The sequence below is a fragment of the Artemia sp. Qi Xiang Cuo genome, chromosome 13 (genome assembly GCF_049724085.1).
Source record: "Artemia sp. Qi Xiang Cuo chromosome 13, ASM4972408v1, whole genome shotgun sequence".
Classification (NCBI taxonomy): Eukaryota; Metazoa; Arthropoda; class Branchiopoda; order Anostraca; family Artemiidae; genus Artemia; species Artemia sp. Qi Xiang Cuo.
This window is the reverse complement of record NC_142806.1, coordinates 61,556,732-61,583,155: the sequence shown is the minus strand read 5'-3', so window position 1 is coordinate 61,583,155 and position 26,424 is coordinate 61,556,732. Positions and strand designations below refer to the sequence as shown.

At 36.6% G+C, this 26,424-nt stretch overlaps 1 long non-coding RNA gene across 1 annotated transcript; it reads left to right on the top strand.

Annotated features, from left to right (window-relative positions):
* Positions 1-468: 468 nt before the first annotated feature.
* On the top strand, positions 469-23,051 carry LOC148945513 (uncharacterized). The gene is made up of 2 exons (XR_016142719.1): positions 469-603; positions 22,791-23,051. It is a non-coding gene; the product is annotated as an uncharacterized LOC148945513 (long non-coding RNA).
* Positions 23,052-26,424: the final 3,373 nt, after the last annotated feature.

Genomic DNA, 26,424 nt, shown 5'->3' with positions numbered 1-26,424 from the left:
GACAAGCCCAATTAGTTATCTGAAGCATTTCACCATACATAAATGATGTCTGGTGAAATGTGTCTGGTGACATAAATGATGTCCATTTTTTTATATTGCGTAGTATATCGAAAATAAATGACGCCCTTGTGATGGAAATTTTACTAATTCTTCCTTTCTTCCTAATTTACCACCCATATTTCTATTGAGTTAAACTACAATTGGTGGTCAAAATTCATAATGTTTGGGCAGGATATTTCACCAAGTAACTAAAATTTTGTCGCTAATTACTCAGCTAAAAATATTGTCGGCTAAGGATTTACTCGGATAATTATACATTTGACGTGTTTTTACTGATTTTCTAATGATAATTTTCCTTTTAAATTAAATGAAAAAAAAGTTGCCTTTATATTTCATGTAGGAAACGAAACCACAAAAGATAAGAATAATTTTGTCCTTTATTTGATACAAGTTAGTCAATTTGTAGACATGCTTAAATACGAATCACAGTATGACAGCTTGGCCAAGGGTAGGAAGGGACAAAAGGCACAGTACACCTTGGCCAATGATTATGAGGACGTTTATGTCCGTCCTCTACCAGACATTGAAGACTTTAGAGAAGAAGTAAGTAATCTCAAATTTCATTTTAAGCGACCCCTTTTATGCATTACTTTTTTGCAATTACTGCTTTGTCTAAATGATTTTTTTTTTATTCCAAAGATCCTTAGGGGTCCATAAGCTCAATGATTTTATTTTGTTAGCTGTTTTTACGTAAAGAGTCCTGTATAAATTCAATTTATCAAATTCCCGTCGCTGGTAAAGGAGTCAACTTTTCAATTTTTTTTTTTTTACCTCAGTGTAAGGGCTTCAGTTTAAATTCCACGAGAAAAAAAAATCGGAAAAGCATAACAATCTCTTCACGTCTCGGTTCATGCGGACAATCTTGTAATACGAGCTGCTACCAATATCCAATGCATCGCGTCCTTGAAAAGCTTCCTTCCACAAGACACACAAATTGAAATTCTGCCTGGTGGCTTTAAACGGGGCAAAAGCTTCATTAGGAATAATAAGGTACGATAAAACATGCCCCATTTCTGCTTTTAATAGTTGGCAAAGAAAGCAGCTTCTGCATATCTACGCTGCGAACCTTTGTCTCCGTTTCAGTTTGACCTTTTAAAATTTTTTGCCTCATAGCCTCAACTACAGCTTTTTTGTTTTTTAGTTTTCCTTTTGTGTATCCGATGCAAGATTGTTGATACAGAAGCTCTCCGTTGTTCATCAAAAGAACACAAATATCGCAGCTATAATCCCAAGGTAAACAAAGGAATGCATTTTCTTCTTTCAGTGTTCATCTGTACAAATCCTCTTAAATCTGAATGCCTGAATTTTTAAGCCCTAAATTATCCGTCGCGATAATTGTAAGACCCCTTGGAAAGTATCTCACTTTGGGTAAATGTGAGCAACGATAGTGCAGTATAATTGAGTAGAAATTTGGTTTTTCCAAGTCTGTCACTTATCAATCAAAATTGTTGCCAAGTTTTCTGTACTTAGGCTCATTGCCCTTACTCACCAAGTTCCAGTCTCGACACAAATTGCCAGTGAACCCTCATATGGATTGGGTATTTCCTTCGGATGCCACCGTCAGCACCTGCTAGAATTATATACGACTCTAACCCCAAATTTCATGGTGGGTTACGCCCGAGGGGCAGACCTCAGACCAGATGGAAAGACAGCCTTCAGGAGTTCCTCAACATAGCCATCATTGCTGTTGTCAATAGCCACATTACTGTTGTCAATAGCCAAATAGCCACAGATTGCTCCACCTGGAGGAGCAAAGTTGCTGTGCTCTCCACGTCACATGTCATGCGGCAGGAGCACTAAGTAAATTAAATAAGTAAGTTTTCTGTACTCATATGTGTCCTGCAGTATAATTTTTTATCACAACTGGCAAGCGCATTTTTTTCGTGGAATAAAACACTAAATCTAATATCCCCAATCAAAGTATGATAAGAAACTTGGACTTTCATACCGCCATACATTCAATTTTAGAAGTGATACTAGGATCTTTTGATGCATTTCTAGGGAGAAAATAAACCATAGAATGGTTCTTTTCGAATTCTTCTCAACAAGAGAGTCAGAAATTAAATTTAGCAGCGTAAAAAGCCATTTACTCGTAGGAATACTCAGGTAAAAGCGAGCAGGTAAAAGTGAGTAAATGGCAAATATATATTTTTACCTTTGACAATCTACATAAAATATTGCACATACACATTTTTGGAGGGGACAATGTTGCTGGGGATTGTTTTAGTAAATGACCATTCCATGACCTTTTTATAGCAAATACCTATTTTCAACGCAAAACTATCCACCAGTGCACGTGGTATAGTAATGACAGTTGCACAAAGAAGATGATTGATCACGTCATTATTTCTAAACACTGTGGATCGTCACTGAAGAACTGCAGAACTTAACAATCAGCAAAGCTCGGGAATGCAGATCACAGGTATGTGGGCTGAAGTCCAGATTCACCTCCAAGCACAAAGATCTGAAAGAAGGACAGCTGCTGCAGATATTGGGAAACCTCAGGAGCCAGATACTCGCATGTAGTATAGTATTTAGGTATCGAATCGCTTAGCAGCAGCGAAGACACCTGGAACTATTTTAAATCACAGAAGACTGAAGTAGCACAATTGTTGCTTGGAAAGAGAAGTTTTAAAAAGAAATCGTGTCTAGCCAATAAAACTCTACATGTCATAGACTGAAGACGGAGGGCAAGGCTAATGGGGACATGGCCACTTATCGAAGGCTTAATGGAGTGCAGAATAGAATCATTCACCGGGACCAAACTCAAATTTCTTCCAAAGAAACTCGATGAAATTGAACTAGCAGTACAAAAGAAAGGCATTGGTAGCCTATTCAAGCATCTCCGAGAAATCACTGAAAATTAAACTCCCACATTGGGACCAGTCCTATCAAGGGATAAGACACTTCTTTCTGATGAAAATTGTTGTCTTGAACAGTGGAAGGACCATTTCTGCCTGCTCCTAAGCAATACCAGCCCGTCTGTTCCTCCAAATGATAATCTCAGACAGTCTAGTGGTCAAAGATCTGAAGCAGGTGTTCCTCCATATGAGCCTTACGACCCCTCAAAAATCAAAAATGCAGTTAACAGGCTCAAGAATAGTAATTCTGCAAGTATATATGCCTTAAGCTATGAACTGCAGAAATGTGCAGGCCCTACAATGTTCCTCCGCACTCTTGTTTCTCCACACCCTGTTCTCCATAATCTTGCAAATTGAGATAATCCCTGAAGATTGGCGGAAGGTGTCATCATTCCCTTACGGAAGAGGAAAGGCTCAAGAAGCGATTGCTGAAATTACCGTGGAATAAATCTGCTGCTAGTCCCCGGAAAAAATTTCTCAATGGTCCTGCTGGATCGATGTCAGAACATTATTCATAGAATTCTACGATCGGAAAAAGCTGCCTTTTATGTCGGACTGTTCAACCATCCAAAGGCTGACCCCCCCCCCAAAAAAAAAAAATCCAAAGTGTCTTCTGCCATGGTCAGGCTGGACCGTTAATTTTGCTGTATTGGTTTACTCTGGGTATACAAAGCGTCTTTTGAATTATATCGCCACTTCGCCTTGAGAGGATTCTAGTCCCGTAGGGGGTTTAGTATCAAATTGCTTTGGCAAATTTGAAAAAAAATTGTTTAACCCATCTCTACCACTTCCCTAGTTTTTTATAGGTCCACATGCCCCCACCTAAAAAAATAAATTCCCCGAAAGTTTTAACGTCATTTCCTGACCCGTTCAAAAGATACTGCTGATATGCCATTTTAACACCTTGCCACACATAGTTTTTTTTTTAAACTTATATTGAATTGAGCCTAAGCATCATAGTGACTTGTATCAAAAGGATGTTTACACTGACTGGATACAAGACAAAGTGAGCCCCTACATCCAACATGAAATTGAGAGTTCCCCTTCTCCTTTCTTCCTTTTTCCAGCACCAGAAACCAGAAACCAGAAACCAGATAGTAATTTCTTCCTTTAACCAGAAAGTAAAATTTTATCCCCCGAGCGGTTCTCGAGGTATTGCAGATATGGTATTTTGGTAGCTGAGATGCACATAGTGTGTTATAACTTAGCTCTACTCTCTTCCTTAGGCCATTATTCAACCTTTGCCTGCTCGACAAAATTCCCTGAAGGTGTCTGTATGGTGCCTTGAACTGTTTCCGAGAAATTACTGATGAGTCATTTCGGCAAATTAATTAAAAGAATTTCCGAAAAAATAGTTTTTTAGAAAAGTAAAGGCCATTTTAAACTTAAGCTCAGCAGATATAAATACCTGTTGAAATTCAAACTCAAAATGACCAGAAATTACTATTAAAGAATAAATGAAACCCAAAACGAACGGAAATTAGATAAACAATCATAGCATAAAATATACAACAAGTAATAATATAAATGAATAAATAGATCTTAAAGCGAGTAATGCTTAGATTGAATATCAAAATCAAACTTAAAACGAAAAAAGATATCTTGCTATTGAAGGATAAATGAAACTTAAAACGAACAGAAATTAAATAAACAATCAATGCAAACAAACATAAATAGATATTAACGTAAATGAATAAATAAATCTTAAAACGAGTGAAACTTAAATTCAATATGCAAATAAAACTTGAAACGAACAAAAATCACTGCAAACAAGAGTTTGGGTATCGCCTCCTTCTGTCACTTTAAAAGTCTAAAACCTACTGAGCATTGGCGCTTTATTGAAAACAAATTTTATTACAGATATTTTCTTTTGTACTTAATATTGAAAATAAACATTAAAATCATAGTAAAATTTTGAACTGATGACCTTTCAACAATTAATATCATTATACATCAAATATTCAATTTAATTTATTAGTGCATTCTAAAGTTGCTCAAGACGAATATAGTTTCACTACAAACAAGAGTTTGGACACTGCCCCCTTCCTTAACTGTAAATAAAAACCAAAAGTCTATTGCGTCACTGGTACTTCACTGAAAACGAATTATATTACAAATATTTTCTTTTCCAGTTCTTACAGCATTGAAAATAAAGATAAAATTACAGTGAAATAAATTCTTGAACTGAGAGATCTTTCAACAATTAATATCATTATATATCAAATATTCCATTTGATGTTATTTATACTTTCCAAGACTATTGAAAACGAATGTAGTTTTCAGTAAAGCGCCAATGACACAGTAGGTTTTAGACTTTGACACTGAGAGGAGGCGATACTCAAACTCTTGTTTGTAGTGATTTTTGTTCGTTTCAAGCTTGATTTCCACATTCAATTTAAGTCTCACTCATTTTAAGATTTATTTCTTCATTTACGTTAATATCTACTGTATGTTTGTTTGCATTGATTCTTTATTTAATTTATGTTCGTTTTGAGTTTCATTTATACTTCAATAACAAAATATTTTTTTTCGTTTTAAGCTTGATTTACATATTCAATTTAAGCATTGCTCGCTTTAAGATTTATTTATTCATTTAAATTATAACTAGTTGTATGTTTTTTGCTATAATAGTTCATTTAATTTCTGTTCATTTTGGGTTTTATTTATTCTTCAGTAGCAATGTCTGGTTGTCTTGAGTTTGAATTTTAACAGGTATTTGTATCTGCTGACCTTAAGTTTAAAATGGCGTTTACTTTTCTTTGAAAACTTATTTTTCGGAAAGTTTTCTTTAATTAATTTTCGTTCGTTTTTGATTGCGAAAAGTTTCAAGTTTTTATAAATTCCTTATTCAAAATCATTTTTTTTTTAAATCAAGTCTTCATCAAAGTATCAAACTGATATCAAAGTAACAATATCAAAGATAAAAAATGGGTTTGTGTCGACCTCGGATTTTATTATCTGATGTTTGAACTATTTTTAACAAAATGGCTATTTAAAATTTTTATCGGATAGGTTTGGGGAAAAAAGTGCATGGGGGGGACTAATTGCTCTTCGATCTCTTTTGACTATTTAAAAGTGAACTAGAACTTTCTATTTTCAATCAAATGAGCCCTCTCTGAAGTTTATACGAGCATCCCTTCTATAAGAACCATATATGCCCCCAGAGTATAACTTAAAACGACTGTCCCTGGGGGGTTGTGTCGACCCCGGAGTTTTAATATCTGATGTTTGAGCTATTTTTAACAAAATAGTCACCTCAAATTTTTATCGGATGGGTTTATCCATCCAATAAAACCACAGGCGTGGAGGGTGAAAGGGGCTAGTTGCCTTCCGATCTTTTTTTACTCTGAGAAAATGAACTAGAACTTTTACTTTTCATTCAAATGAGCCCTCTCTGAAGTTTATACGAGCATGCCTTTCATAAGGACCATATACGGCCCCAAGACATAGCTTACAATGCCTGTCCCCCGGGCCCTGGGGGGTTGTGTCGCCACCAGAGTTTTTGTTATCTGACCTTTGAACTATTAAAAAAACATGGCTATCTCAAAATTTGTATCGGGTGGATTTGGGGGAAAAGGATGTGGGGGGGGGGAGGTGCTAGGGGCCCTCCAATGTCTTTTGACTCTTAAAAATTGAACTAGAACTTTCAATTTCCATTTAAATCAGCCCTCTCTGAAGTTTATACGAGAATCCCTTCCGTAAGAATCATATATGCCCCCAGGACATAACTTTCTATGCCTACCCTCAGGTCCTGGATGGTTTTGTCGACACCGGAGTTTTTTTTATCCAACCTTTGAACTATTTTTAACAAAATCGCTATCTCAAAATTTTTATCGGATGCATTTGGGGGAACAGATCGTGGGGGGATAGTTGCCCTATGATCACTTTTGACTCTTAAAACCATAACTAGAACTTTCAATTTCCAATGAAACGAGCCCTCTCTGAAGTTTATACGAGCATCCCTTCCAAAACAACTATATTTGCCCCCCAGGCATAACTTACAACGTCAACCCCGGACCCTGAAGGATTGTGTTGTCCCCAACGTTTTTGTTATTTGATATTTGAACCATTTTGAAGAAAATTGCTCTCTCAAAGTTCTTGTCGGATGGGTTTGAGGAAAATAGGGCGTGGAGGGGGGGGGCTTGTTGCCCTCCAATCTCTTTTGACTCTTAAAAAGTGAACGAGAACTTTCAATTTCCAATCCCATCAGCCCTCTCCGAAGTTTATATAAGCATCCCATCCATTATAACTATATATGCCCCCAGAGCATTACTTACAACGCCTGCCTACAGGCCCCGTGGGGTTGTTTCGACCCTGGAGTATTCATTATATGATCTTTAAACTATTTTTAAAAAATAGCCATCTCAAAGTTCTTATCGGATGGGTTTGAGGAAAGAACGGAATGGGAGGGGGGGGCTAGTTGCCCTTCGATATCTTTTACTCTTTAAAAGTGAACTAGAACTTTCAATTTCTAATCAAATGAGCCCTCTCCGAAGTTTTTACGAGCATACCTTCCATAGGACCCATATATGCCCCCAGAGCAATACTTACATTGCCTGTCCCGGGCCCTGGGGGGGGGGGAGGTTGCGTCGACACAGGAGTTTTTCTTACCTGACCTTTGAACTATTTTAACGAAATGGCCTTACGTAAAGGTGTTTTTGTTATATGATCTTTGAACTATTTTTAACAAAATGGTACCTCAAATTTTTGTCAGATGTATTTGCGTTTAAAGGGCTTGGGGGGCTAGTTGCCCTCCGATCACTTTTGACTCTTACGAAGGACACTAGAACTCTCGATTTCCAATCAAATGAGCCCTCTTTGAAGTTCATATGACGACCCCTTCTATATGAAGTGCCTATTGGAAAAAAATAATGGAGTGTGGGAAGAGGCTAGCTGCCCTCCGATCACTTTTGACTCTTAAAAAGTGAATTATACCTTTCAATTTCCAATCAAATGAGCCCTCTATGTGTTTTATACGAGCATCATTTCTATAACAACCATATATGCCCCCAGGGCATAACTTACAACACCTACCCCCGGTCCTTGGGGGGCTGTGTTTACACAGGAATCTTTGTTATCTGAACTTTGACCTTTTTTTAAAAAAAATGCCTATCTCAAGATTTTTATCTGATGCATTTACGGCGTGGAGGGGGGGGGGGGGGCTAGTGGCCCTTCGATATCTTATGACTCTTTAAAAGTGAACTAGAACTTTCAATTTCTAATCAAATGAGCCCTCTCCGAAGTTTATACGAGCACCCCTTTCAAAAGAACTATATATGTCCCCAGAGCATTACTTAAAACGCCTGGCTCCGGGCCCTGGGGGGTTGCGTCGACACAGGAGTTTTTCTTATCTAACTTTTGAATTATTTTTAAGGAAATAGCTATTTTTAAATTTTTATCGGACGGGGTTGGGGGAAAAAGGGTGTGTGTGTGGGGGGGCTAGTTGCCCTTGGATATCTTTTGACTCTTAGAAAGGGAACTAGAACTTTTAATTTCCAATCAAATGAGCCGTCTCTGAAGTTTATACAAGCATCCCTTTAATAAGAACCATATACGCCCCAGGAAAACACTTACAACGCCTACCTCGCGGGCCCTAATTTTTGAACAATATTTAAAAAACTGGCTATCTCCAAATTTCTAGTGGATGAGTTTGGGGAAAAAAGGGTGTGGGGGGTCTAGCTGTCCTTAAATCTCTTGACTCTTAAAAAGTGAACTAGAACTTTCAATTTCCAATCAAGTGAGCCATCTATGAAATTTATACAAGCATCCCTTTCATAAGAACATACATGCCTTTAGGGCATAGCTTAGAACGCCTTTCCCCGGACCCTGAGGGGATGTATTGACACCGGATTCTTTCTTACCCAACCTTATAACTATTTTTAACATAATGTCTATCTCAAAATTTTCATCAGATGGGTTTGGAAAAACAAGGCATTGGGGGGAGGGGGAGGGGGAATTAGCCATTGCATCTCGTTTTACTATTAAAAAGTGAACTCGAACTTTAAATTTCCAATTAAATGAGCCCTGTCTGAAGTTTATTCGAGCAACCCTTCCATAATGAACCATATATGCCCCAGGGCATAACTTACAGCACCTGCCCCCAGGCCCTGTAGGGTTGTGTCGACACCTGAATTTTTTTTATCTGACTTTTGAACAATTATTTAACTTAATGGCTATCTCAAAATTTTTATCGGATACATTTAGAAAAACAAGGGTGTTGGGGGGGGGGTCGGGGCTAGTTGCCCTCCAATCTCTTTTGACTCTCAAAACCGAACTAGAACTTTCAATTTCAAATCAAATGAACCCTCTCTGAAGTTTTTACGATCACCTCTTCCATAAGAACCGTATATTCCCCCATGGCATAACTTACAACGCCTGCCCTCGGGCCCTGGGGGGCTGTGTTGACCCCGGAGTTTTTTGTTATATGGTCTTTGACCTATTACAAAAATTGCCATCTCCAAGTTCTTATCGAATAGGTTTGAGGAAAAACGGCGTTGAGGGGGGGCTAGGTGCCCTCCAATCTCTTTTGACTCTTTAAAAGTTAATTAGAACTTTCAATTTCCAATCAAATGAGCCCTCTTTGAAATTTATACGAGCATCCCTTCCAAAAGAACAATATATGACCCAGGGCATAAATTACAACGCCTACTAACGGATCCTGGGGAGTTTTGTCAACCCTTGAATTTTTGTTATATGATCATTTAACTTTTTTTAACAAAATAGCTATCTCAAAATTTTTATCAGATTCATTTGGGAAAAAAGGCCGTGGGTGGGGGGGGGGCTGGTTACCCTCCGATATCGTTTGACACTTAAAAAGTGAACTAGAACTCACAATTTCCTATCAAATGAGCCCTTTCTGAAGTTTATACAAGCATTCCTTCCATAAAAACCCTATATGCCTCCAGGGCATAACTTATAACCCTTGCCTTGAAGACTGTTGAGGGATTTTCCTGCTCAAAGATATAATTTCCAGAACTTTCGACTACGCTGACCAAAATGCCTTTCTCAAAGTTTTGATTGGATGTGTTAGCGGAAATGGTGGGCGTGGAAGGGGTGTTAGTTGCCTTCCAATTACTTTCGACTATTAAAAAGGGCATTCTTTCTATAAAAACCTTATAGGCCCCCAGGGCATAAATTACAACCCTTGCCCTGAGGGCTGTTGGGGGGAAGGGGATTATCATCCTCAAAGACCTAATTTCCAGAATTTTCAACTACGTTGAACAAAATGGCTATCTCAAAATTTTGATTGGATATGTTTGGGGGAAAGGTGGGCGTGAGAGGGCTGTTGGTTGCCCTCCAATCACATTCGACTATTAAAATAGGCACTAGCCCTTTGAATTTCCAATCGAATAAGCCCTTTTTGAAACTTCTACGACAAAACTTTCTATAAAAACTTAACATGCCCCCAGGGTATAACTTACAACCCATGCCCTGAGGGCTGTGGGGGGCGTGTCCTCCTCAAAACATAATTTCTATCTGGAAATCAACTACGTAAAACAAAATTGCTATCTCGAAATTTTGATTGGAAGTGTTTGGGGAAATGGTGGGCGTGGAAGGGGTGTTAGTTGCCTTTCAATCACCTTTAACCCTTAAAAATGGCACTAGAACTCTCGATTTCCAATTGAATGAGCCTCCTTTTAAGTTTATACGACGACCCCTTCCATATAAAGTGTCTCTGGGGAAAAAAAATAATAAATGATAAAATATTGGAGCAGTATCGCCTTTACTATAGGCAACGCTATAGAATTGCCTCTGACTGGTAACAAGTGGTACCTTTTGATTTTCTTTGCTACTTAACCATGTATAAATTATAATTACGTTGAAACTTATACTGCAAAAATTGCTGAATGGTCCAGAAATAAATGTGAACAAAGCCTCCCCCCCCCCTATAGGTCTTGTCTGTAGGCCATGCAGACCCGATAAATCCAATAAAAGGGAAACTGCGACATTATTGTCTACCAAATGCGAATGATCAGAATCTTAGGCCTTTAGGAGTATTATATAGTTGTATGTTTTTTATAGATGGTGTTAGGGGTGGAAAATTTGATGTTAATGGACCGAGCGATATTCTCAATTAATCAAATAATTATATTACTACAATTAATTCTTTTTTAGATTAAATTGTAATTGAATCGTAATCGATTCTCTAAAATAAAAAAATCGTAATTGAATTGTATTTGTTCGTTTCTTGCAATTAATCTTTCAAGTGTGCCAGATGGAAACAATCAAGTGAAAGATGTGAGAGAAACATGTTGTCGTTGATATTGTAGCTTCTTAATGAAGAAAAAGTAATTGAAATCGACAGCCTATAAGGACCAGTTAGGCTTAGTTGCACTAATCAGGGAACACACTCAAAGATGACGGCATTACTTCAGTCGTGGCCAATGTGTCGTTGGATTTGTTAGAGACCGTCAGATAGATTTCAACAATCCACACGAGCACGGTTTTATTCTAGCTAAAGTTGAGCACGCTGAATGTGCATAGAGGCATATTTATTGAGCTTTTCATCTATGCTGAATAAAAGGCAATCTCAAGCTTTTGATTGGATATCTTGGGGAAAAAGGGGTGCTGGAGTGATCTAGTATCTTTGGTCCCTTAAATAGGTCACTAGAACTTTTGATATTTTTTTTCGAATCTACCCTCTCCCAATCTTCTAGGACCATTTATTCAACACAATCACTCCTCTGAAATAAACAAGCATACGAGATCGTTCTTCTAGCAAAAATTACGAAATTTCACATTTTTTTAGATAGGAGCTTGAAACCTCTACACTAGGGTTCTCATAGATTCTGAATGTAATGGTCCAATTTTGTTAAGCTACCCCCTTTTTGAAATTAATGTAAATTTTCTCAGGTTCTCAGCTTTTGATAGTCAACACTAAACTTATTGAATTCTATATATCTGGAATCAGCGCAAAAAAGCCAATTCTCCTAATGTTTCAATTGGTGTCATAATTCTGTTTTTAGAGTTTCGGTTACTAATGGGTAAAGTCACTCGTTGCTTACAGTCTGTTACTCAGCATACTGAGTAACCTGATTTCTGTTTAGCCCTTATCTGCATTAGCAGCAGTGACAATGACATTAATCCATTGGCCTAATAGGATGGAAACATAGAAACATATTCAAATCTGGTATCTTTAGAAAGAACCAAACAGATCATCTCCTAATCTCAAGGATGTACGTGGTTTCAGAGTGGCAGATACCCAGTCGGACCATATCCTGATGGTAGCAAAATTGAAAGTCAAGCTGAAAGTGCACAAAAAAGAAAAATCGAATTCTGTGAAGCTTTATGGTCTATATAAGTTACATGACCAAGAAACCCGAAAAAACTTCTGTATGTAGTTGAAGAACTCATTCACTTTGTTTAAAGTAGAAAACTGCAGTGAGTAGAAAAATGATGACAACATACAATTAAGTTGCTAAGGATGTGCTCGAATATAAGAAAAAACCGAAGGAAATATGGATATCACAAGCAATTTAGAAACTAATCGATGAGCACAATGACATGAGACAGCGGCAAATTCTCTCTGCTGGTGGCGACAGACCGTCGGTCGTCAAAAATGTCCTGTATAGAATAAAGGACAAAGAAATCAAGAAGTCAGCAAAGCCTGACAAGCGGAGATCTGTAGAAGAAAAGGATAGACTAGCAGAGGAAGCGGCTAGTAGAGGAGATTTCAAAGTAGTTCAAAGGCTCACAAATAAAATACTAGGAAAGCTACCCAGCAGATCCAGCCAAGTCAAATATGAGAACGGGAATGTTCTCACCAAAACTGAGAAAATTGACGAGAGCTGGGTATCCCATTTTGAAAAGGTTTTAAATAGACCGAGATGAACTGACTGAGAAAGTTTTCCTTCTACGCCATTCCTTAACCTGACAATTGATGAAACTCCTCCCACTTCTGCAGAAATACTTGTTTTCGTGAAGAAACTCAAGAATGGAAGATTATCTGGTGAAGACTGAACAACTTCGGAAATGATCAAGGCATCAGTAAGGACAGGCCTCTCAGTGTGGGTAACACTTATTGCAACGGTCTGGCAGTCCAAAAAGGTCCCTGGCAACTAGACCAAAAGATATAATTGTTAAGACGTTTAAGAAAGGTTGTGCACTTATCTGCGATAACGGGCGGGGTGTAAACCTAATATCAGTACCAAGTAAGGTTGTAGCGCTTGTAATATTCAAGCACCTGATAAAAACACTCGATCCGTATCTGAGAGAAGAGCAACATGGTTTTTGTACAGGTATATCTTCTTCAGACTTCATATTCACGCTCAGGACTCTGATAGAAGAAGCAAATGAGTGATCCAACAAGATATACATGCTATGAATATAATGAGAAAATGCTTCACTTGCATACACTATGCGTAGCATGACTTCTCTATCCCAGTTCCCATCTTGGATCACTCTACCACAGATCTACTTAAATTCTCTGACCTCTTCTGTATCATTACCTTCGTATTGAATGCCAGCTTCAAAGGTAAAAACTACAAAGGTACAAAGTTGTGACTACAAAGGTCAAAACTCCGATTGACATACTTTTCGTCTTATCAACATTAATCTTCAGGCCAATAGGGGCAGCCTTCACTGCTAGTTCATTAAGGTTATGTTGAATGTCCTCTTGGCAGTGAGCCGCGAGAGCGGTATCGTCAGCATAATTGCAGTCATGTATTTGCGCTCAGGGCTTAGTTGTATTCCTCTTCTAATGTGGCAAGCTCGAAGCGCAAATGATTGTGAATATTATTGGAGATAGTAAACATCCTTGACGTACACCGGACTCAACAGGGAACCACTCTGACAGCCTATTCTCTGTCTAGACTGCGCAAACGTGTGCAGCATACAGGGCTTTGATCATATTTACTATTTTTGGAGGCATTCCATACGCTAGGAGAATTTTCCACATTGCCTATCGGTACACAGGGTCAAATGCTTTCAAGAAGTCTATAAACACTAAAATAATCTGTTATTCCCGTTCGTTTGATTCCTCCAGTAGGACACGCAAGCTAAATATCAAATCGCAGCAAGAACGATTTGGGCGGACACAATGTTGCTCATCTTTTAAAAACAAGTTGACTTGACCCTGAATTCTACTAAGTATAATCTGACATATAACTATACTTCCGACTGTCTGGAGTGTGATACCTCCCCAGTTATCACATGATGTCTCTCGACCTTTTTTGAAGACTTTCATGATAATGCCTTTATTCCAGTCGAGAGGGATAGCCTTGTCGCACCACACTTTACTAAGCAGCTTAAATAGTGGGCCAGAAAGAGCTTTTCTCCCACATATCAACAGCTCCGGAGGGACTCCATCACATCCAGCTACTTACCCGTGTTTGAGCGACTTCAGGGCTGTTACAACTTCCTGAAAGAGGATGGGGCCCAAATAGATATCTAATTCAGATAGGGGCATGTCAGGGACAAACATTGGCTCATGGGGTATCGGTTGGTTCAGAAGATAGGAGAAATATGCAACAGTTCTGGACATCTACCTGATTCGTAAGCAGCTGCCCACTTTTATCCTCTATGAAAGGGCAAGGGTTTGTTTGCGTGCCAGAAAGTTTCCTAGTAAGCGTAGAGACGGTTTTAATATCACCCCGACTGGCTGCTCTTTCTGCCTCGGCTGCTATGTTCTCAGCATATGTTCTCTTGCCATTCCTGGCAGACATTTTCACTCACTTATGGGCACATTTATACTGTTCTTTTAAACTATCACAGCATTGTTTATCACTCGGCTGACTAGATGATTGACTAGGTGAGTATTTATCGACAACAACTTTCGGATTTATTCCTTCCTGAATCAGCTACCAAGTTTCTTCGCTAACACACTCTTACTTCTTTCGTTTCTTACATCCAAGAACTTCCAGATCAGCATCTTTTAGGCACTCTAGTGATTTCCAAAGACAATCTGAACTAACTTCATCGGAGTCGTCGTGGCTCAAAGCTGCGAAACTGTTTACTAGCGCAAGATTTTATTTTTAACGAATAGTCTTATCGCGGAACTTCTGGATATCGAATTTCTTAACTGCAACTGACACTTTCTTCACCACCTTCAACTTAATTTTGCACTTGCCTATAACTAGTTGATGGTAAGAGAAGCAATCGGCTCAGCGGTAAACTCTGACTTCTTCAAGGGACCTTCTTCTGCGCTTGCTGACGAGTATATGGTCAATCAGGTTTCGAGTGGCACCATCGGATGAATTCCATGTGTATTTGTGGATAGTCTTGTGAGGATAACATGTACCTCCTACAATCATGTCATTAGTGACACAATAATCAATCAGTGGCACGCCATTTTCACTGATTTCACCAAGTCCATGTAAACCGATCACTGTTGGCACATAGTCCTGGTTGCAGCCCACTTTCAGTCTATTTTTTAAGATTATTATGCGTAATTTTCCATTTAAAACGTCTCTTAATTTGATTATTTAAGATCTGAAATAGAAAAAATCCCTTTTTATTTAACCCTTTTTATTTCTATTTAACCCATTGCCAAAATCTGAGGATTTTATAGGAACCTCCGCAAGCTTGTCTATGTATTCTTCAAATTTAAAAGTAAATAATAATAGCCTAAATCAAATTTAAAACAAAATTAAAAACAATTCATTTGTAGTTTCAAATTAAATGAAAAGAGGTTAAAAACAACTAAGTGAAAAGGGGAAATGCTGCCGACTCCCCCCCTTTCTCTGCATAACTGTTTAATGAGAACGGGCAAAGTACTTGTATACCATTGTGTCGACAAAGCATGAGGAATATATGAACACCCAGGAAAAATAGGAATAGTTTATAAGAAGGGCTTCTTAAGGCATTATTCTAGAAAATCTAGAAATTATTCTTATTCATTATTCTAATTCCTCATCAACTTATTATTCAAATTATTCTAGATATTAGAATGCCAGATAATTGCGATACTTGGGAATAAAAAAAATGTAGTTTCCTCTTCCATCAGCATAAACATATTTTTTGAAATTCGATGTAGCCAAAAATTGACCCCTTAACACCTGAATTGTTGGATCTACTGCTTTCACCAATTTTTTATAAGCCTTCTTTTAATTTAACACAATATGAGCCGGGATTCACTCTTTTCTAGGTTTCAGTTACTGTTGCAAAAGCGATTTTGGAATCAAGTACAGCATTGTTGCATCAACTATTTTAGAAATAAGATGCTCTGTTTTGGCATAAGGGGAACTAGCTAAATAAAAGCAAATGAAAGTTGAGCGTATGGGATTTAATACCTTCGGTAAAAGTTATCACCTCACCTTATCTCCAACATAAAAAGCTCAAAATCCTCCTGAAACTGGAGAATACTAATAGTAGAGTTGAATATCTCCTAAAATGTACATTAATTTCATACGGATAGAAAATTACGATAACCAGATTAAAAACTGAGGTTTTAATTTTCCTCAGCACAAGAAAATGCTTTGACATCCATTTAGCTAAATGCACCTGTATTAAAAAAAAATATCCCTTTCAATTCAAGTCTCAATATAATATCTGCAGTTAATGGGATTGTACTCTCCCTTTGACAAGTAAGTACACCTAATTTACAAATAACCTTGTCAGGCTAGAAAATATTGAAGGCTAATAAAGCCACGCTGGTTTAAATTGGCTCTAAAAAAAAATAGTGAACATTCATGTAGTAGTGAGGGAAGAACAAGGGAAAACTTTTTCCTTCTTAATGATCCCCAAGAGAAAGCTGCTTTGATATTCTTTTATAATAATAGAGCTTAAGAATTAGGATTTAAGGATCATAACTTTTGAGCGTGAGTAAATTCAGGGATGGAGCAATAGGAAATGTAAGAAATGACGGGAAAACGGACTTCTTGCACAAGAATAATGCGAAAACAGCCCTATAGACGGGGAGCTAAAGTTGAAAGAGTCGTCAAATAACGATTTGTAAAAAACATTTTGGTACATGAGTTCGGACTTTTGGAAACAATAGTTTCGAACATGCTGATTCGATTTATTTCGGGGCTAGCGACCACCGAAGTGGGCTTCATACTTTAATATGAGGTCAAGGTTTCGACGCTACCATCTAGGTAGAGGTCACGAAAAAAGACCAAAATTACTGCCTGGACTTGGCAAACACATAAACAGAAAATCATGTGGGGAATCATTTTAAAGGCTACGGAGTGTGAACCAATAGTTCTAGATCTCCTAAATTTCGGATGGGTATACAGAGACGCTTTTTGGGTTATTTCTCTGACAACTTCATTGTCACAGTGGCCGATTTCTTTAAGCCGCGTTGCAGTCCGTTGCAAATGTAGAAATACGTGCATTGGAAAGTGCTCCTGTGAGGGAATTCAAAAGTGTGACTTGCTTTGTGCATGTGCTGGGTCGTGCTGTCTTTCTGGAAGTGACGATGAGTTTGACGAAATAATAGCTTAAGAACTATTGCTAAAACTATTTCATTAATGTATAATTAGGATTGCCTTTTAGGTAATATACTAAAAAAACAAGTTTTTTTAACTGAAAGTAAGGAGCGACATTAAAACTTAAAACGAACAGAAATTATTCCGTATATCAAAGGGGCTGTCCCCTCTTCAACGCCTTGCTCTTTATGCTAAAGTTTTTTATTGTTTTAAAAAACAAAGTTATGAGACGGAGTCAAACTTTAGCGTAAAGAGTGAGGTGTTGAGGAGGAGACAGTTCCTTTCATATACGGAATAATTTTTGTCCGTTTTAAGTTTTAATGTCAATCTTTACTTTCACTTAGAAAAACTTTTTCTTATTTAATTTCTAAACATTTTTGAATTAATGCAGCTTTGACTTTTGCTCATCATAAGTGAATAATTAAAACAAAATCCGCCTATTTATTTTCTTTTTTTTGGTTAATTGGCTCTCTGGAAATTTTGTTCTGGTGTAACTTGCGAATTAACTTACATAACGAATTACTATATTCGTATGTTTTTATTACGTATATTAGGGAGTTCGCTCCCTTGTCAATACCTCGCTCTTTACGCTAAAGTCCGAATTTTGTTCAAATCACAAACCCCTGAATCACAAAAGTTGGTTATTAGAAAAGATAGCTCTTCTGAAAGTACTAAAGAAAACTTTAGCATAAAGAGCGACGTATAGACTAGGGGAAGAACCCCCTCATATAAGTAATAATTCTTGTTCGTTTTTAAGTTTTAATCTTGCTTCTTACTTTTCAGTTGAAAAAAAATTGTTTTTCTATTTAATTTCTGATCGTTTTTTAAATAATGCTGGGAAATCTGGCACCCCCTTCATAGAAATTTTTCTTCCGCCAGGGAAATATCCTCCATGGAAAGATCCTCCCCCGTAACCCCTACTCTGACCCCGACCCCTCACTAGAAAAAAATTCCTTCTGAAAACGCCTGTATACTTCCCAATAACCAATAATATATGTAAACAATGGGCAAAGTTTATAAGATGCTGCCCTTCCCCCGGGAGCAGTGGGAGATTAAGTCATCCTCAAAGACATATTAATTAGATTTTCGACTGTGCTGAACAAAATGGCTATCTCAAAATTTTGATTGGGTGACTTTTTTAGTTTTTTAGAGTTTCGGTTACTATTGAGCCGAATCGCTTCTTACTTAAAGTTCGTTACCACGAACTGTTTGATCAATGTTTCTTACTCGTTTCTTGATAGTAGCTGATTTAGAAAAAATTAATCGCAAAAAGTTTTGGAAGTATTATTAGTGCGGATTGAAATAAATGAAATGAAATGAAATTCGACCAATCGTACCTTAATAAAATGTAAAAGGAAAAGCTTGTAAAAGCAGTTTGAAACTGAGATGTTTTCCTTGGCCAGCAGCATAGAAAACCTAACGATCGCCTAATGTTTTGGCAAGTTACAAAGGAGACAATTACAATCTTATAACAGAAAGCTGGACTTAGTCTGAGTATTAAATAAAAAAAAAACAATTTTTTTCAACTGGAAGTAAGGACTAACATTAAAACTTAAAACGAACAGAAATTATTAAGTATATGAGGGGGTTTGCCCCCAAGTCAATACCTCGCTCTTTACGCTAAAGTTCGAATTTTGTTCGAATTAGAAATCCCTGAATTACAAAGAACGTTTAATTAGAATAGATAGCTCTTTTGAAAGTACTAAAAAAACTTTAGCGTAAAGAGCGAGGTATTGCCTAGGGGGCGAACCCCCTCATATACGCAATAAATACTGTTCGTTTTAAGTTTTAACGTTGCTCCTCACTTTCAGTTGAAAAAACTTGTTTTTTCTTATTTAATTTCTGATCGTTTTTTTTAAATAATACTGGGAAATCCCGCACCCCCTTCATAGAAATGTCCCTCCCCCCAAGGAAACATCCTCTATCGAAAGATCCTTCCACGTAATTCCCATACTCCGACCCCTCCCCCCCACCCCACCCAGAAAAATCCCTCCTGAAAACGTATGTATACTTCCCAATAACCAATACTATATATAAACAATGGGCAAAGTTTATAAGATGCAGCCCTTCCCCCGGGAGCAGTGGGAGATTAAGTCATCCTCAAAGACATATTAATTAGATTTTCGACTGTGCTGAACAAAATGGCTATCTCAAAATTTTGATTGGGTGACTTTTTGAGTTTTTTAGAGTTTCGGTTACTATTGAGCCGGATCGCTCCTTACTTACAGTTCGTTACCACGAACTGTTTGATCAATGTTTCTTACTCGTTTCTTGATAGTAGCTGATTTAGAAAAAATTAATCGCAAAAAGTTTTGGAAGTATTATTAGTGCGGATTGAAATAAATGAAATGAAATGAAATTCGACCAATCGTACCTTAATAAAATGTAAAAGGAAAAGCTTGTAAAAGCAGTTTGAAACTGAGATGTTTTCCTTGGCCAGCAGCATAGAAAACCTAACGATCGCCTAATGTTTTGGCAAGGTACAAAGGAGAAAATTACAATCTTATAACAGAAAGCTGGACTTAGTCTGAGTATTAAATAAAAAGAAACAAGTTTTTTCAACTGGAAGTAAGGACCAACATTAAAACTTAAAACGACCAGAAATTATTAAGTATATGAGGGGGTTTGCCCCCAAGTCAATACCTCACTCTTTACGCTAAAGTTCGAATTTTGTTCGAATCCCAAAGGCCGGTTAATTAGAATAGATAGCTCTTTTGAAAGTTCTAAAAAAACTTTAGCGTAAAGAGCGAGGTATTGCCTAGGGGGCGAACCCCCTCATATACGCAATAAATACTGTTCGTTTTAAGTTTTAACGTTGCTCCTCACTTTCAGTGGAAAAAACTTTTTTTTTATTTAATTTCTGATCGTTTTTTTAAATAATACTGGGAAATCCCGCACCCCCTTCATAGAAATGTCCCTTCCCCCAAGGAAACATCCTCTATCGAAATATCCTCCCACGTAATTCCCATACTCCAACCCCCCCCCCCACCCCACCCAGAAAAAATCCCTCCTGAAAACGTATGTATACTTCCCAATAACCAATACTATAAGTAAACAATGGGGAGAGCTCATACCTTGCAGCCCTTTCCCTGGGACCTGTGGGGGATTAAGTTATCCTCAAATACATATTTATTAGATTTTCGACTATGGTGAACAAAATGTTTATCTCAAAATTTTGATTGGGTGACATTGGGAAAAAAATACGCGTGGGAGGGGGCCAAGTTGCCCTCCAATTTTTTTGGTCACTTAAAAAGGGCACTAGAACGTTTAATTTCCATTCGAATGAGCCCTCTCATGATATTTTAGGACTACTTGATCGATACAATGATCCCTGGGAAAAAAAGAAAAAAAACAACAAATAAACACACCTCCGTGAGGTTTCTTCTGGCAAAAAATACAAAATTCCACATTTTTGCAGATAGGAGCTTGAAGCTTGAAACATCTACAGTAGGGTTTTCTGTTACTGATGGTTTGATTTTCATTAAGACTCTCTGACTTTTAGGGAGTGTTCCCCCTTTTTTGAAAATAAGGCAACTTTTTCAGGCTCGTAACTTTTGACAGGTTAGACTAAATTTGATGAAACTTGTATATTTGAAATCAACAGAAAAATACTATTCTTCTGATGTATCCACTGGTAACAAAACTAGTACTGGTTCCGTTTTCTAGAGTTTTGTTTTCTATTGAGCCGGGTCGCTCCTTACTTACAGTTCGTTACCACGAACTGTTTGAAAACAGAAAAATAGCGAACTTAATTAGGGGGAACCTCCAAGCGCACCTTTGGCCCTTATACGCCCGAGATATTCGTAATCAGCATGGTTGATTTAGTCCTAAACCACTCTCAGATCACTTGTGCCCCTCGGATCACTATTTTCTCAGATTTTTAACTTTGCCTCCCAGACTACTAGCGCCTCGTAAAACGAATAGGAATTGAAATAAATCGTTGTGCAAAAGTTGCTATTGGACACATCTCAGTAAAATTATAGCCGGCAAAAGAATAATTTGCAAGTGTGTGCAACCAATTTTTTTTAAAGGAAATGCTATGAAATTTCCTGTGTGTGAGATTTAGTAGTTTTTTTTAACAGTAACACTGGGTTTATTTAAACATAAAGTACACATCTTCGATTCCCTGAATCAAACTTGTACGGGAGAAAACCCTCCTAATAAATAAAAAAAAAAAAAAAAAAAAAAGGATCCCCAGGAACAGTCAGGATTTTGAGCAACATCGAATATGTTTAATTCAAAATGTGCTAGACCGTAGCCCTTCCAGTGGGCAACTGTGCTATAGAGCCCTTTTTCAAGAAAAAACACAATTTTAATACATTTTATGCCAAGGTAATGTTATAAGTTATTGACTTATTATAATATTTTTAGGTGTTATAATTATGAGATGCACATTGCTTTAGTGAATTTTTCAAGTTAAGGATCATAAGCTGTAATTCAACAGTCTAATATACCTGCCTCAAGCGCAGCACATGGCATACGGGGAAAATAAATCAGGAAATGTAGACGTTAACGGAATGAAATGTGTTACAGGAACTTAAGCCAAAGGGTCTTAAGAAAAAACTGGTGTAAACATTGTTTTGCGAGTTTTGTGAAAGCACCGGTAGGGATGGAACGGTAACATAATTTGAACAAACCTAGCACAAGATCCACGGCATGTTTGGAGCCAATGGTTTTCGTTTTGTTGAACCAAATCACTGTTCTTCAAGAAAATCAAGTCATGTTTTTTCCTTTCAGCCTAATGGTCTACACCGTCTCACTACAACAAATAACCTCGATACTTCTCTATTTCTTTATTATTCTCTTTATTTTGTATTTTTCTATCTTTAGTTAGATTTAGGGCACCCGAAAAAATAGTTTTAAAGAAAATCCAAAATAGTTTTCTTTGAGAAATCCGTAATGCTTGGAAGACAGGGTTGTATCCAGTGGGGTAGTGGATTACCAGGTTTGAAACCCCCTGCCAAAATTTTATTCCAACTCGAATAAAAGTACTGTCTCCATGGTCGACCGTTATACTAAGTTAACAGGAAGATTTTTTCACCCCTTGCCCTCTGAATAATATCCTGGATACGACCCTTCCTGGTTGTCGGTCTTATTTTACCTATATTCCCCCTATTAATTGTCTTCTTCTTCTGTTTTCTTTTATTGTTATCTTACTGCGTTTCTGCGAAGACACTGTCATCTGCTTCTAGACCTGTCTTCAAGATCAAATTTCACAAATTCTTCTTGTGAAGAACTTTTTTCTTCTTTTTTGTTTTTCTTGAAGAACTTTTTTCTTGTTTTTTCTTTTTTCTTGAAAAACTTTTTTCTTATTTTTTCTTTTTTCTTGAAAAACTTTTTTCTTGTTTTTTCTTGTGTGCTCAATATACAGAAATTGTTCTTCTTTCTAACAACAGAACAAAATATACGCTATGTTTATTTTTGAATTATTCTCACTTTCAAGCTAAAAAAAATTTGCAAACTAAAAAATAGTTGCAATTTCAGATTTTTTCTTGTTTTCCAGGACCAATTGAAACCGAAAAAGGTCAGCTCAATTAAAGACATGGGATTTTGGATTCTTGCAGGATTTCTTGTAATTCTGGCTTCCGTTCTTCTCATTGTGATTCTTACAATAAAATAAAGACATTATGAATAAATTGTATGAATGAAAAATTAAAAAAATGGTATTTAAAGATTCGAGTGCTAAGATATTTGTTATTGATGTGCTTTAATGTCTGAAATAAAAAAAAACTTAAATTATTCTTATTTTATTTAATAAATGTCGGTTAACAAAGTTATGAACAGTTTTTTCGACAGTTTTGCCACGATTCCTTTTATTGACTGTTCAAAATCTAATTATTATTCATCAAGTGGTTTTTAGTCTTTTAATTTTTCTTCCACCTTTGCTTTTTATTCCCAAAAGTCCACAGAAATTGGCAATACAATAAGTATCTCACTTTTCCTATGTCTTAAAGTATCCTTTTAATAGAAATTGAATATTTATTAATAGCTTATATAATTATAAATAATGATAACAAACGATAATGCCGTAATACTGTAATTATAATAACAATTTTTATTGCTCTTAAAGGGGAAGGACCCTGATAATACAAAATTAACGCTATTCAAGTAGCTTACACTTCATAAACTAACAGCATCACACAGATTAGAGAAATATATTTTTTCGTGCTTTGTTGCTCACCTGAGAAATCCTCCTAACCTTTCACCATTTACAATACACTCGTCACTCACTTTACCTACCGCCCATCTTTCAACAAACCTACTCATTGCATACACTTCTTTTTGCAATTAACTTAACACTTCACATTCACACATCATCTAACCCAATTTCTCATCTATGCCTCCACAGATAGAGTAGTAGTAATTGTGTCCTTATAAAAGTAAGAGCTTTTCGATCGCTATTTTATGTAACGTATTAAATAAAAAACTGAGGTTTTCAAGTGAGAGTCAGGAGCTAATTTAAAACGAACAGAAATTATTCATATATAGTAGGGCTGCTACCTCCTCAGCCACTTGCTCTTAACGCTAAAGTTTGACTTTTTGTCCCAATCTCTTAAGAACAATTACTGAAACAGAATTGTTTCAGTAATTGTTTAGAGTAACGAGCTAAGGGTAGAGGAGGGGACAGCCCTCTCTTTATGTAACCGTCACTATAGCCCTCGCCGTATACGGAAGAATTTCTGATTGTTTCAAGTTTCAATGTTGTTTCTTATTTTCAGTTGAAAAAAAAACTTTTAAACTTTAATTTCTTATCCCTTTCCAAATCATGCCGGGAAACCCCCTCCTGTTTTCGGTCTGATCTGATCTGTTCTCGGTCTGATAAGATCTGTTTTCGGTCTGACTGATCTGTTGTCGGTCTGAAATGATCTGTTCTCAGTCTGATCTGATCTGTTCTCGGTCTTATCTGATCTGTTCTCTGTCTGATATGAACTGTTCTCGGTATGATCACATTGGAAAGTTTTTAAACATAAGTTCTCCCGGAAAATTTCTTCCCCGTATAAAATTCTTTCCGTGGAAAATCCCCCCTCCTTGCAGAAAGTAACCCCGAAAAAGTTCCGTATATTTCCCATCAACGAATACTATATGTAAACAATGGACAAATAGCATAACTTATGGCCCTTTGGCCAGAGGCTGTGGGGGGGTCACGTCATTCCCAGAGGCGTAGTTATCGTTCCTTTTAACTATGTTGAACCAAATAGCTATCTCAGAACCTTAATTGGGCGTATTTGACAAAAGAGGGGCATGAGAAGGAGCCTAATTGCTCTCTAAACTTTTTGGTTACTTAAAGAGGGCACAAGAACCTATGATAAATTTGAATAAGCTCTCTTCCAATCTTCTAGGACTATTGGTTCAATACAATTACCCCTAGAAAAGAAAAATAAAATAAGCGCGTATATGTCATTTTTCTTCGATACACAGAATCAGAAGGTGGGTTTTCGCAAATTTTCTCAGGCTCGTAGTTTTTGATGGGTAAGATTAAACTTCATTAATTTTATATATTTGGAATCAGCATAAAAAGTCAATTTTTTTGATTTATCTATTGTTATCAAAACTCTATCTTTTAGTGTTTCTGTTACTACTGGGCTGAGTCGCTCTGAGTCTCTTGGATAAGCTACTATAAGCTGTTTGATAAGCTAAACTAATTAATTGAATTTAACCAGGTTTTTTGTTTGTAAAAAATAAAATATTAAAAAGTTGTTACAAAACATGAGAAGATAACGGAGACATTTTAAAAGACAATGAATAACACAGTGAATGCAACATAAGCGGATATTTTGGATATATACACAACAACCATTATCAGCGAAATACAATATAAAACAAAGAAAACAAACATGCTCAAAAAATCTCATCGAAAAAATAAATTTTAAAAGTAAAATGATAAAACAAGTTTTGAAAGAGTCTCAGCTTTCTCATATGGTTCAGCCTCACCTATATGAGGTGAGAAAGTTAAGATTCCTTCAAAATTCATTTTGCGATTTTAGTTTTAAAATATATTTTATAGTGGACCAAGTCCACTTTCCTTTTATTTGTCATATGCTGTATTTCGCTGATGACAGCTGTTGCACTTATAGCCAAAATATCCACTTAAATTATATTCACTGTGTTTCTCACTGTCTTCACAAATTTCCATGCTGTATTCTCTTATTTTGTATGACGAAAAGGCAGTATGGTCTTTGTCAGTATTAAATAAAAAAACAAGGTTTTTTAAACTGAAAGTAAGGAGTGACATTAAAACTTAAAACGAACAGAAATTATTCCCTATATGAACGGGGCTGTCCCCTCCTCAACGACTTAGTCTTTACTCTAAAGTTTTTTATTGTTCTAGAAAATAATGTGGTGTGACAGACTCAAACTAGCGTAAAGAGCGAAGCGTTGAGGAGGGGCCAGCCCCTTTCATATAAGGAATAATTTCTGGTCGTTTTAAGTGTTAATGTCGTTCCTTACTTTGAGTTTAAAAAACTTGTTTTTTTTATTTACTTTCTGATCCTTTTTTAGTTAATGCAGCTTTTATTTCGGCTCGCCGTCATTGAATAAGTAAACAAAATTTGCATAAAAATTTTACTTTTCTTTTGCTAAATGGCTGTCTCTAAATTTGATTCTGACGTAATTTACAAATTAACTTACGTAACGAACTTCTTTAGTCGTATATTTTTCTTCTGGAAAAAAAATACAAAGTTGCAGATTTTTGCAGATATGAGTTTGAAACCTATGTTATAGGGTTTTCTGATACGCTGAATCTGACAGTGATTTTCATTAAAATTTTTTCACTTTTAGGGGATGTTTCCCCCTCTTTAAAAAATCAGGTAAGTTTTCTCAGGCTCGTAGCCTTTGATGAGTAATACTAAACTTAACAAAATTTGTATATTTAGAATCAGCATTATAAGCCCATTCTTTTGATACATTTATTGACATCAAAGTTCCGTTTTTAAAAGTTTCGCTTACTATTGAGCCGTATCGCTTGTTTTTTTTTTTATTTTTTTTTTTTATTACGTATATGTTATTACGTATATTATGGGGTTATCCCCTTAGTCAATACCACGCTCTTTAAGTTAAAAGTTAAAAAAATTTTTAATTCACACACCCCTGAATCACAAAGGCCGTTTAATTAGAATAGATAGCTTTTTTGAAAGCAC